General features: G+C 42.6%; 1 long non-coding RNA gene across 1 annotated transcript in view; it reads right to left on the bottom strand.

Annotated features, from left to right (window-relative positions):
* LOC111768677 (uncharacterized) overlaps window positions 1-12,072 on the bottom strand; it is a 39,696-nt gene extending 27,624 nt beyond the window's left edge. The window contains exon 1 of the long non-coding RNA XR_002801150.2: window positions 11,767-12,072. This is a non-coding gene — a long non-coding RNA (uncharacterized lncRNA). The remainder of the gene's footprint in view (window positions 1-11,766) is intronic.
* Between the last annotated feature and the right edge of the window lie 1,006 nt (window positions 12,073-13,078).

Raw genomic sequence — 13,078 nt, 5'->3', positions numbered from 1 at the left:
ATCTCTCTCTCTCCTGAACTGATAATAACTGGCAACAGTGACATCCCAGCTAAAACAGGGCAGAATGCTGCAGTATTTGCACCCTGAAAGAAATCAAAAACAGTGTCCACAATGTAATATCTACTCAAAACATGATTTTATTTCTTCTCTCAGCTTTGGAGGAAAATCTGCAGGATCCCATTGAAGCTGAATTATTACTCTCAATGCCAACCCAGGTGAGTCACTAACCAGATTATGAAGACATTTCTGAGGCACCTGGACCACATGCAACAACGAAAACAGGGCCAACAGATAGCCATCTAAGGGGTTCTTTTCCATGACACCCATTTGGCTTAATTCTATGGGGACACAGTGGACGTTTACTATAGAGCCAAGGAAGGAGTCACAGAACCATACAACAGGGGCATGATTTCCTGCTCAGGCCTGAGGTGAGTGACCAAAGTAAGATGAACTCACAAAACTAGAAGGCTGGAAAGATTCCTGAAATAGCCAGACTCAAAGAAGTTTCCAGGAGTTTCTACTCAGGAGGACTCCTGAGTTGGAGGACCCCTGGATCCGCTTCCATTGCCCACACTAAGAGCCCACATTAAGAGCCATGCTTTGCAAGTTGCTTGCTCCTCTTTAGTAATTGAGTGGCTGAAACCCAACCTATGGACTGGGGTCAAGTAATTATTTCATGAATACACTAACCCATACGCGTACTTACTATAGACTAGGTAAATAAAAACATTATTATATATGAGGGATCTGTCACATCGTTTTATATCATAAAGGGGCCCTTTCCTTGGAAAAGGTTGGGAACCACTGGTCTCTGCCATATTTCTCTATTCTATTACGAACAATTTCATGCAAAACAAAACTCAAAAGCTTGTTGAAGACAATGCTTATTAAGCAGCAATTTAATTTCTCCAAACCTGGAACTCTCTAAGGAATTTCCAGGTTCCTAAAATACAGACAAATGTATTGAAACAGTAATAATTAATGTTGTTTTAAACAAGGACCATTAGACACCTTAAGTAAAAAGTAATCTACTGAGTGCTTCTTTGATATGATTCACACTACAGTCCTGTCCAAAAAGTATTCGTTTGTTTCCAATCATATTTACTCGTCCCTGGCTCCAGTGCATTAGTTCTCACTCATTAATTCTCTGTAGAATAGGTCATTTCTTACCACAGTCTTAGAACAGCAGGAGAAGATGAGAACTCTGAAGTCATTTGCACTCCACTTCTCATTATAATATAAATTAAGATGACAAAATATACCAACCCACTCCTTCAGATTTATTCCAAACGGTGTTTCTGAGATTCTGTGATTGAGCTCTATTTCATGCATTAGTTACTCTCTTATCTTCTATGTCTTCTTAAATTCATAGAAATTCCCAGAAATTCCTGAGCCTTCTTGGGATTTCCTTTAAAGAAATTGCAGGAGGAAACACTCTAAAGCATAGTGAGGGCTCTGGATGATGAGATTATGGTTCTTTCTTTTTACCACAAGTATGTGTTACTTATAATCAGAAAAAAATATTAAAAGTGAAATGTGGAAATAATAATCTTAACTCTTTCCATGATAACTTGAGAACACTATAGCTTTCACTAACCTTCCCTACTCATCAGACATTCAGATCTCATTGCTTTCACTCAATATTTATTCAAAAGCATCTACACTAACATTTGAGAGCAACAGAAATACCCTAGGTCTGTTCTCTGTTCACACGGATTGCAGAGAACAGCGGGTCCTTCCGCATGTCTTCTTTGTTGCTCTCTGCAATCAACAAGGAGGGGTTGTCTTTTAATTTTTCTGCTTCATACCCTTCCTCTACCATCGGGGAGCAGAGCCCTTAGCCTTCAGGGGCAGAAGAGAGACCCTGGACCTGTATCTTCTAGGCTTGGTTCTTGAGCTGATAGATGCATCTAGGAAATTCTCTCTTGTCCAAACCTATTTTCCAAACCTTTTGGTTGTACTGGAGAGATGGAAGGCTACAGGGGGGACTTTGTTTAAAAGAAACATTTACAGGCTTCCAATTATTGTTTGGAAAGTATTATCCCTGTTGCACATTTTTCCTTTATTTTTGTAATCAATATTTTGGGTATTTTTATATCATTAACTGGGCTTCCGGGCATAGAGTTCTAATTTATAATATTGCTTTTAGAGGAAATAAGGATTAATGCAACCATCATACAGGAAGAAATTAGGTAGCAAGTTTGAGGCATAAGAGCCAAGTTCCTTCTCCTATTTCCACCTCTTCTTACTTTTTATTGTAACCTTCCTTAAAGCAATGACCTTCCAATAGTGTTTGGCCAGCCTCCACTGTCATTTCTGACAAAATAAACAGGGAGCAGTGAAGTTCTGGTTTTCTATAAAAAAGAATATTAAAAGGCTAATGCAGAGATAAAAGAAAAGAACTGGTGGTGCTGCCTGCACTCTGGGGAAGAAACATAATTAGCACAGTCATGCCCAGTCAAGCCTCTCCTGCTTATATTGATAAGAAATTAGATGCTCTAAAATTAAACTCCAAAGCAGTGGTGATGTGACCATGTACAAAGCCAACAGTACTGAAAAGTCACAGCACAGATCCAAAAGCTGAGCATTATCAGGCATCTTGAGAACTGTTCCTTGCTCCCTTTCTCTCTGCTTGAGGCCAAGGAAAATAATTCTGCCTCCACTGTTAATTTGCTCAGACTGAGAAGGTCATATGGAATCCGGTGGCAACCTATCTTCCCTAATAACTCAGGCCAAGCTCATTTCTTAGGTACTTGACATCTTCCCTAAAAAGTTGGCCCATCATCCTCCGGGCCACGTTCCTAACCCTCAGGTTTCCACGTCACACAGCACTACTTTGTTGCATACACAGATTGCAGTTGTTTCTAGTTTGCTTCTCGGTGGCTCACGCTCCAGTCTCGGCAGGGCTTCATAACATGACATTAGAGCACTAATGATCTCTATGCAGCCTTCTATTCTTGAAGCAATGGAATAATTGGGCCTGGCTGCTGACCTTTCGGGGTCCCACCTCCCCTCCCACCACCTCGCCTTACTGAATATTATTGATCCCCATTGACTTCCCTCCTGTCAGCTCTCTGTGGTGTCCAGAAACATGCCACAAGCTTTGTAAGAAAGAAGCTTTCCTATTGGGGTGTGTTTTGCTCCCTGCCATGCATATTATTACTTTCTTTGAAAAGATGACTTTTTGTAATCTTTCATATTAGGGTATTGATAAAATCAGAGGGAGACAAAAAGCATGCTAGGAAAGCATTAGTTCCCTTACCATGTGGGCGTGAGAGAAATTAGTGAATATTTGTGAAAAGAGGAAAACAAGAGCACAGCTCTAAGGATCCTTGGAGGACTTAGATATATGTATAAAACATTTTAAGATGCTAAGAAATGTTTAAAGGTTAAAGAAAATAAGAAAGTGTTTTGTATTATTAAGATAGCAAATGCCCCTTAAAGATAGGGGGTGCTTCATTTTGCACGTTATGGAGCGAGGGCTTAGCTCTATCAGTTAGGACATAATAACTGCAAGTAAAAGAAATCCTAATTCAACTGCTTAAATAAACAAGGAAGTTTATTAGATTACATAAGAGGATGTCCATGGGGCTACAGGCGTGAAACAATCAGGGTTCTCGTCCTATCTGCCTAGAGTTCATTCATTTGTTCAATTCTGATGTCTTCTATGTCTCCAGGTTAGCTTTCCTCATGGTTACAAGATGGCTGCCCGCAGCAACTGGGACACTGGCCACACTGGTGACCTTGTTTCTTTCCTGTTGGAGAGACAATCTCTCTCCCAACTATGGCATGTAAGGCCATGCTTGGGCCTAGTTAGATCTCATGCCCCCACCTCGACCAATAATAATGACTGAGGAAATGCCACACACTTATTGGCTTAGACTAATTAGGATCTACCCAGGAGCTGAGAATGGAGTTGATTCCCCCAAATCACAAGACTAATTGGAGGAAGGCTGATACCTGAACCAAATCAGGTCTCTGTCCCATTAGGTAAGGAAGAAGGAAAGAGTAGGCAACCAACAGCATCCACTGCAATAGCATCATGATTACAAGTGTGGGTTTTGGTATCCAACAGACCAGCATTCAAATTCTAGCTTCAGAACTTAACCTTAATTACTCAACCTCTTTATGCCTCAATTGTTATAACTGTAAAACACCTCACATGTGTTTTGTGAAGATTAAATGAGACTATATATAAAGAAGTGGGCACAGTGTATGGGAATTAGTAAGTACTCAATATACTCTGGTAGTTGTGAACGTTCATAACACTACTGTTACTAACGTCACTGGTGTACTGTTATTCTTATCATCACCATCATTATTCATTATTACAGGCCTCCTTAGCAGCTCGAATTCTTGGGGTAATTAGTAGGTTGGTGGTTGAACATAAAGGGGAAAGGGTGTTCTTGGCAGTTAAGGAACCAGGGTTTATAAACCAAACAAGTACTTTCTCCTCCCACTCCCAGCTTGACAGGATTTCTGTAAGTATTGTAGATAAAAGTTGCTGCTCCCCGTCTCAGGGAAGCCATAGCACAGACCTCAGCAGTCCTTCCATCTTTCCGGAATTCTCCAGCTGATTCTGCCCACAGAGACAAGCATTCATTAGGGTCCCTGCAGACCAGGAACATCCAGTCCTCTGGAGAGTTGCAGGTCCAGTCCTGGGCATGATCCCTGAGAAGACTCGTCTGCCCCCTTTCCCAGCTCTGGGTGTTCAGTGTCACAAGAGGCTCCCTGGGAAGTATCATCTGTTGATTGAGATGCTTTCTGTTCCCCTTTATCTTTTATTACACTCCTGTCTCACACATGGAAAATATGAGCCAGTGAGTCCAAAAGATACTTGCTCTGATGCTATATTTTGGAAGTAAACCATCTGCCATTCCTGGTATACAATTCTGATGGTGTACAGATTGGTTATAGATTCAAAAATAGCGCCCTTTCCCATTTCCATGAGTTACCGTCAGCTACTAGGATTCCCAAGGAGACCAACCAAATTTCTCTCCCCTCCCAACTCTCTTGTACCATTCTTTCCGCCATTCTGAGACCGTCTTTCCAGGTCATGTCATCAGCTCACTCCTAGGAGTTCCATGGGTCTCGTTAGCTTGTGTAGACCTTCAGACCTTGGGAGGCTCTGATGTGTTAATCGCTACTCCTCAGTCCTCCTCACCCTTCTTATTCTCCAAAGACCCTTCCTTACCACACCTCCTGCACCTCCAGTGCCCCCATCTATCTTTAGCATCAGTTCCTGAGATCCTTTCTATTTTTTCACATCAATCAATCCTGGTGTTTTCCAAGAGAAACACAAAACTGAAAATGCTTTCCAAATGAGCAGTGGCACCGGTGGCAGGATGGAAAGAATTTGGGATTTTTGGAGTCAGTCAGATCTGGGCTCAACACTCAGCTCTGCCATAGCTATGTGGCCTTGGGGAAATCACCAATCCTCTCTGCACTTCAATTTACTCATCCTTTAGCCTTAATAGGGCTAAATATGACATAAATGGAAAGTGCTGAGCTTCGGACCTGGCCCAACAAATGACAGCTTGAAATTACAATGGTGATAGCACCAGCAGGAGGAAGTAGATAGGAAGATTCTATTTTAGGGGAGTTCTCACAAAAGGATGAGGGGTATTCTCTTTTCAAGTCCTAACTTAGAAAGCAAATTATTTTTATAAGCCTGTGAAGAAAAGATTTAGAACCCCAGGAAATGGACATCAACCAGAGGGATTTTTACACAATGCCCTTTCATTTTCTTCTCAGCCCTTGGCTGGTGAGTTTTCTTTTCTTGAAAAGTTTTCAAAAGTTCTCTTAGTGAGGACTCCCCTGTCTTTGGTGAGTCGAGCAAAAAGAGTCTCTTTTACTGTCAACCTCCATGGACCATCCCTGACTCTCTCTTTCTGATGATAAGGTAACTTCCTCCCTCTTTCATGCCAGAAGAATTGACAGTTATATAATCCAATGACATCTTTTCACTTCTCATTTGGACCAATGAGTGGTGGACTTCCTCTGTTCTCCAATAGGAATATGAGAGAATTGCTAGTAGGCAAAAATTTTTGCCACAAGATATGACAGATACAGAGATTTTTGAAATGTGGCTTATGTTTTCATTCTATTTCTTTAAGTATGTAATTTGTATAAATTATCCCTTGGGGTACCATGCTCTTTTAGTGACAGTTTTACCAATGTTTTCCTTTCCCGAATGATCAGATTGTTACCATATGTCAGCCTGAATCCAACCAGGAGACAGCAACTGTATGATAATTTCATCAGGTCAAGTTGACTATAAAGAATCATTATCAGAACAGGTGATTGGTATAATAGGAGATTGGCTGATGTCTCACTTTGCTTGGGCTACAACAAATTACCATAGACTGGGTGGCTTAAATGACAAACACTTATTTCTCCCAGTTCTGCAGGCTGGGATGTCCAAGATCAAGATGCCAGCCAATTTGGTGTCTGGTGAGAACCCACTTCCTGGTTTGTGGACTGCTGTGTTCTTATTGCATCTTCATGTGCCAGAAAGCAGAGAGATGAAGCAAGCTCGCTCCTGTCTCTTCTTATACGGCCCTCAGTGATGACTGACAGAAGTTGGTGTACATACCTCAGCTCCTTCATCCCTTGGATGGCATAATTTGGAGGTGTGCACTTTACTCTGTATCCCAGAGTTTCCCCTTTGGTATAAGCTCTAGTCACCCACAGTAATGGCTGGCTTGATAATGCACACGTTATTGGCTTCCCTTCCATCCTTGTATCCATTCCTCACTTTGTTTCTGTTATTTCCTAGACCTCCCAAGTAAATTATGTGCCCTTAAATCCTTATTGCAGGACGTGCTTCTAGGAAAACCCAAACTGTGACATTTCTATGTGACTTCTTAGCTTTTAATATGCATTATGGATTTTCTAGAGAGGAAGAGCATACACAGCAGTTCCCAAACTTGTTGCCATTAAGTCCACCTTCTTAGGGCGCTTGACTCTAACAATGTTCCATAAATCCCAGCTAGGGAAATGCTGGTTTGAATCACAGAGAATGGGCTCCAAGCTCATAGCCCTCAAAAGGAATCTGAGACTTTCTATAAACTAGAGCTTAAAGACATCAGTCCAATGGGATGCTGAGGCCTTTGGCCTTATCTTTATAGTAGAAGTTCTCTGAAATCAGAATGGAAACAAAGTAGAACCTTCTGCCTGCCTTATTCAAAGCCATAATGCATTCACCTTTGGAACTCTCTGTGAAGTCCTGCTTAAGAATGACGTGATGGTGCTGAGGGGAGTCCAGAGAAGGTCAAACAAGAGGACAGAGGGAGCGGGGGTAGATTTAGAAGTATAGACCTTGCAGTAAGGAGGGGAAAAGACAGAGAAGTAATAGGCTAGGAATATACAAATAATAAACAGCATACATGGGAGAAATGTCTTTCCTCTTCACATTTCAGAATATTAGGCTTAAAGGGTAGCTCTTAATGTCTGAGAGAATTAAGTTGAAGATAAAATAGAGTAATTTACTACTAAATGCGGTCAGCAGATTATACAATTATGGAATCTTCCTCCACTTCCTACCTCAAGAGTTACAAGCTGAATGTATAAATAGAATCTAAAAAACGTTAAGCAAACTGCTGGTCACCGGAATCGATAGAGAAGCAGCCTTGCATAGTGTAAACCTTGCAAGTGTAAACAGATCGGGTTTCAACAGCAGCCCTGCTGAGTGACCAGGGCCATCACTACATCGCTCTGCACATCAGGCTCCTCATCTATAGCATGAAGATAAAAGTCCCTGTCTTGCAGAGTTGTGGTAAGGAATAAAACTAATGTATGTTAAAGTAATACTCAAGGAGTAGTAACTATTACTATAGTCCATAATAATTTGCTAAAGCCTCTAGTATGTCTTGATTACTATGTTTCCATAATCTGCTGTGACCAGTTTCAGGGAAAACAATTAAATCCACCACCAATGAGTCCTTAGTCTCACTGTGAAGAACAGGACCCAGGGGTGGATGGACCGAGGTGGAGCAGGGCCACCAGAACAAGCACAGCCCATCCCATTCTCTGCAGTTCCCCACACAGCACCCTCACAGAGGCCTGGCTCAGCCCCACCCAGGAAGACCAGAGTAGCTGCTGCTTTTCATCATTTGCAGACAGTTTAAATCTTCCATCAGTGCACAGAAATATCTCCAGGCTTCGCATTTTCAGACACTTTCTCAGTCTCTCAAAATCAAACAAAAGCCTTCATGCTGAATGCATTGTTCCCAGTCTACGTTCCTAAGCATCGCGACCACTGCCCCCCCCCCCCCAAAGAAAACTCTCTTGACCCTACTTCTCCCAGCTACTTCCAAAATTCTCCACTCTTTAAGCAAAATTCCTTGCAACGGTCTTTCAGATCACTGCCTCTAATCCTCTTCTCCCATCCTCTCTTGAATGCATGCAATCAGGCTGCCCCCAGTGGCTCTGGCCAAATTGACCTCCATGTTGCCAAACCCAATGTTCCCTTCTCAGTTGCCGTCTTACTTTGCTCTTCAGCGGTGTTGGCCAGTGGCAGTCCCTCTTCTCCTTGCGGCCCTGTATTCCCTTCACGCCCGAACTCAGCACCCTCTGGTCCTCCTTCATCAGCCCCTTCTTCTCAGTTCCAGTTGCTCCCAGCCTTGTGACATTGAGTGCTTGGGGCTCAGTCGTGGCCTTCTCCTCTCCTACATCTGTCCCACTCCTTTAGTGAACTCATCCACAGCCTTAAATACCATCTATAAGCTGTCAACTCTCACATTTAGCTCTCCAGTACGGACTTCTCCCCTGAGAATAATCAAAACCCCCTCTGTTGTTCTCTCTATGCCCTGCTTCCTTTCGTCAGAGAAACAAAACATTTCCAATGGGTCAGTTCCTCCTTCAGGTCAAGTATGAACACTGGCAATAGTCCTAAACAGATCCATTTGTAAACTGATTTACTACTTTTTGAATATCTTTTTTTCCTCTTCAACTTTGTCTAACATATCCCCATGTTATGTTACATTTTCATGCATTACAAGACCCCGGGACTTTTCTCAAGCTGTCCCACTTTGGGATCCTCATCAATACCTTGGTTTGTCAACATTTCACCTACATGCCCAGTATGTATTAAGGACATTTTAATTACTTCAAATAATCAAAGATATAATATAGGACACAATAATTATTTTTTAAATGGTGAGGCATAGTTCAGAAAGCACACATTTTTAAGAGCATCTTACCATGTAATATAATCCAAGGTTTGATTTATAGAAATATTATTCTGGTAGCAGTGTGAATGGACAGCAAAACTGGTTAGAGGCCTAGAGGGCAGTCTAGTCGAGAAATAATAAAGGCCTTAAGTAAGACAGCAATTGCGGAGACAGAGAAGTGCCAGATTTTTGAAAGTCTGAGGTTATAAGGCCCAAAGGATAACGGTGAAATAAAAAATGAACTTGGATAAATGACATCATGGAATACAATGGGAAATATAGAATGAGAGCTAACAGATGGAAGGGACAATTAATGAACTCTTATGATCTTAGATTCCTTTTTCTCGAGAAACCAGTAACCATGTTTCTAGCTCATAGGGAAAAGAAGGCAAAAAAAAAAAATAATAATGATAATAATGAAGTGTTATTCCAGAACAATCAGGACCCAATCACCTATATTGCTGCCTTCCTCCTGCTGAATGGAGATACTAAAAACCTGACTGTACAGGAAAATGTTCTGAACTTACCAGGGCAACACTGTGAAATAAGGACAAGTTCGTGTGAGCCAGCCCACACCTGTGCAGGTGTTTGGCCAATCCAATGGGCACGACACTTTCAGAGGAGTAAGTGAACTAACCAGTGCTGACAAGTTAAACTGAGGGCACAATTCAGTAGATATGAAAAAGTCCTGCTTAGTAAAGAGATGGGAAATGGGAGAAGAAAATGATAAGGTTGTTCTCTAGACCAGAGGTCCTACCTGGGGATTTCCTCTGGAGACAGTCACTAAGTTCTGATGATCAGTTTGGCTTACAGGTGGTGAATTTGAATATTTCTCATCTCATCTATCTTATCATATTTCTATTTATCAGACTCATTCCTGCCATTCTGTTTCCAGACTCAAGGAATATGTGTGCAATTGAAATGACACTGAACTCAGAGACAGAAGGAAGATGTTGTAGCCGTTCATTTATTCCGCTAATATTTTTCAACTCCTACCACGGGCCATCCATTGTGGGCCCAAACCAAATGAGACACTGCCCACAAAGGACTTTCAGATAACCACAAATAACTTAGTACTTACTCCTTGCCAGACACTGTCCTAGGTGCTTTACTTATACTAACTCATTTAATCCTCACCACAGCCCTGGGAGGTAAGAGTGCTAGTACTACCATCCTCATTTTAAAGATGAGAAAACTGAAGCACTAAGAGATTCAGTTACTTGTCCAAGGCTACACACAGAGTAAGCAGCAGAGTTGGGCATTCTGGCTTCAGGAGTTGTGCTCTTAACGATTATACTATTCTATCTTCTATAGAAATAAACTATAAATAACGGAAATGGAGCATTTCTGGCATTAGGTGTTAGAAGTGAGGACATGCTTCCACAGGGGCCAGCTTACAGGGGAGAAAGGTCAGAGAAGACTTTTAAGCCTTGAGCAAGGTCTTGCCAGATGAACAGGGATTCATCAGGCTGGTTGGAGGTGTGAGTTCCAGAGAGAAGGAAGCTTGTGAGCAAAAGCACAAGACAGGGAGCTGGAAGGAGTGAGTTCAGGATGGCTGGAATAAGCGACTGGGTTGGGGGCAATGACATGGCAAAGGGAAAAGCTGGAAAGGTGGGCATGTGCCTGAGCCCTTATAAATTATACAAAAACTAAATAAGCTCTTGCTTCTAAGCCACACTTTCACTCAGTTTCACTTAGATCAACATTTGAAGACATCAGAAAATGAAGACAGGCCCACTCCCATGAGACCAAACGCAATGATACTGTCTCCTACGAGCTCAGAACTGCTTCTCTTCAAGGTGTTTCTCCTGCACACCAATGAGAACACGCAGATAAACACAGCAGCTTAATGCCCACCAACCACTTAATGGGCGACACAGACAAAGTGGCTTCCATAGTTGTTCCCAATGGGGGACTCTGTTTTCAGCTTCAACACCAATCAGAAGGGACTCTTCATGCCCAGAGAGGTCTAAGACCCATTCCCTTTGCACCTCATCAGACAACAGAGCCCCAGAGCACAGAATATCCAGGTTTAGAAAGCAAAGCTGCAACATCAAGCAAGAGACTGTTCCAGGAAAATAGACAATAAGTAAAGCCAGTAGCCTGCATTCTTTTTAGTGTGCTTCAGAGGAAAAAATGACACAACAAATAAACAAGCAAAAAGCCTCTGCAGCAATGTGTATAATAAATAAGATACTTAAGGAAAAGCCAAAGCAAATGCCACTGCAGAGGTAGAAGGTTTATGGGCCCAACTCTGGAAAATCACATCCTACATAGATGGGTTGGGAAAAGAAGTGTATGGCATGCAAAAGAGACCTCAAGGGACTCAGACATCTCAGGAGAATTTAGCCCAGATAGAAACAACTCCCTGCCCACACATCCCAGAGTAGGCTTCCATTGGTTGCTTAGAGGGAAAGACCAGGACATTTATATCAGTATCTACTCTCTCAGAAGCACTCTTGACCTTTCCACCCCTCAGCACTCCCCAGCCCAGGTCCTTTCCAGAGTAGGAAACCCAAGCCCCATCCCCAAGTCCCTTAGCCAAGGCATCAGAGCATCCACAGGGGAACGGTCTCCCTCAGGGGGCATCTACCTGCTTGGGTAATCACAAGCCCCTGTCCCAGGCATGTGCCTCCCAGATCTGAGCTGCAGGGCCACGTCCTCAGTTCCTACCACGGCTCCAAATCTGGAAGGAAAGGTGCCAGTCATAGCAGTTCCCTCCTGGCTCAGGAAAGGGAGGATCAGCAAAGACAAGTGTATGGAGGCAGCTTGGGAGCCCACCACAAGCTTGCCTTTCCTGTTCCTCCACCCACACAGGGTCCTGCAGCCCTTGAAAATGAAAGGGATGAGCGCAAGCTCCCACTCTGCCTCTGTTGGGAGATGAGCTCATTCTGTTCTCAAGGACCTCAATGATGACTCATCCTCCGAGGCACTGAGGTGCTCCCTGACACTCCCTGCTGGGGAGAAGCCAAGCACATGTTCTAACCTCTGATGAAATCGCCTACTGCATATATACTTTCGCCATGGGAGCTGTATACCAAAATGTGTATGGTGCTCTGTCCATGGTGTGAGTCAAATACTGTGTTTTTGAAATTCCAAATCACAGAACCACTTCAGGAGCAGATTAATATAGATTTTCTGGATTGGATGGTCTCTTGTGACAAATTCAGTCACAATTCTGGTGTCCAAAGCAGACATCAGACAAGCAGCCCCTTTACTGAAGGTTGCCTGACCTGGATTCACTTCTGCTAGATGCATCATAACCATCCAAATTAATCCAAGCACAGAAAATCCCAGAAAAAACAAAGATGAGCCTATGTTATAAGTAAAATGAAATATGTCAAATTGACTGAAATAGTTTTCTATTGGGGAAAAAAAGTAGTGAATGAGGAAGAGGAAAGAGAGGAGAAAAAAGTCTCTTTTTCAAAAAATAGCTCCATAAACATGCCAGGATGTCAGTCATTCGGATCCTAGTGTGAATTAATTGAATCTACCTGCTTCCCTCGGACCCTTGGCTGAGATCAGCTGTCACATTTCCACTGGGCAGGTGGACGGAGGTGGGAGGGGTAGCCTGGAGTGAGGGTCCCAGCTAGATAAATGCCACAGTGGCAGCCTCCAGGCAACATTAAGGACAGTGAGGTCAGGAAATGAAAGGACAGAAGCCCTAGATGGCAGTCGAGGGATGCAGAAAAGGAGTATGAGCACACTAATGGTAAACTTCTCTGCTATTCTAGAAGTTTGCCTAGCACAGGTCTGTGGCAAAGAAAGTCAAGTCCCTTTTTCCTTTTTGCACGACATGAGACCTATTCCACAATGAGTTGCAGAATTCATTAACATCGTTAATTTAGCCACATGAAATTCAAGAGACATTTACAAACTGGCTTAGCACCGTGCACACATAGCAG

This window comes from Equus caballus, chromosome 17 (genome assembly GCF_041296265.1).
Source record: "Equus caballus isolate H_3958 breed thoroughbred chromosome 17, TB-T2T, whole genome shotgun sequence".
NCBI classification, from domain to species: Eukaryota; Metazoa; Chordata; class Mammalia; order Perissodactyla; family Equidae; genus Equus; species Equus caballus.
Note: the sequence above shows the minus strand (reverse complement) of the source record. Positions and strands in the feature narration are given on the sequence as shown.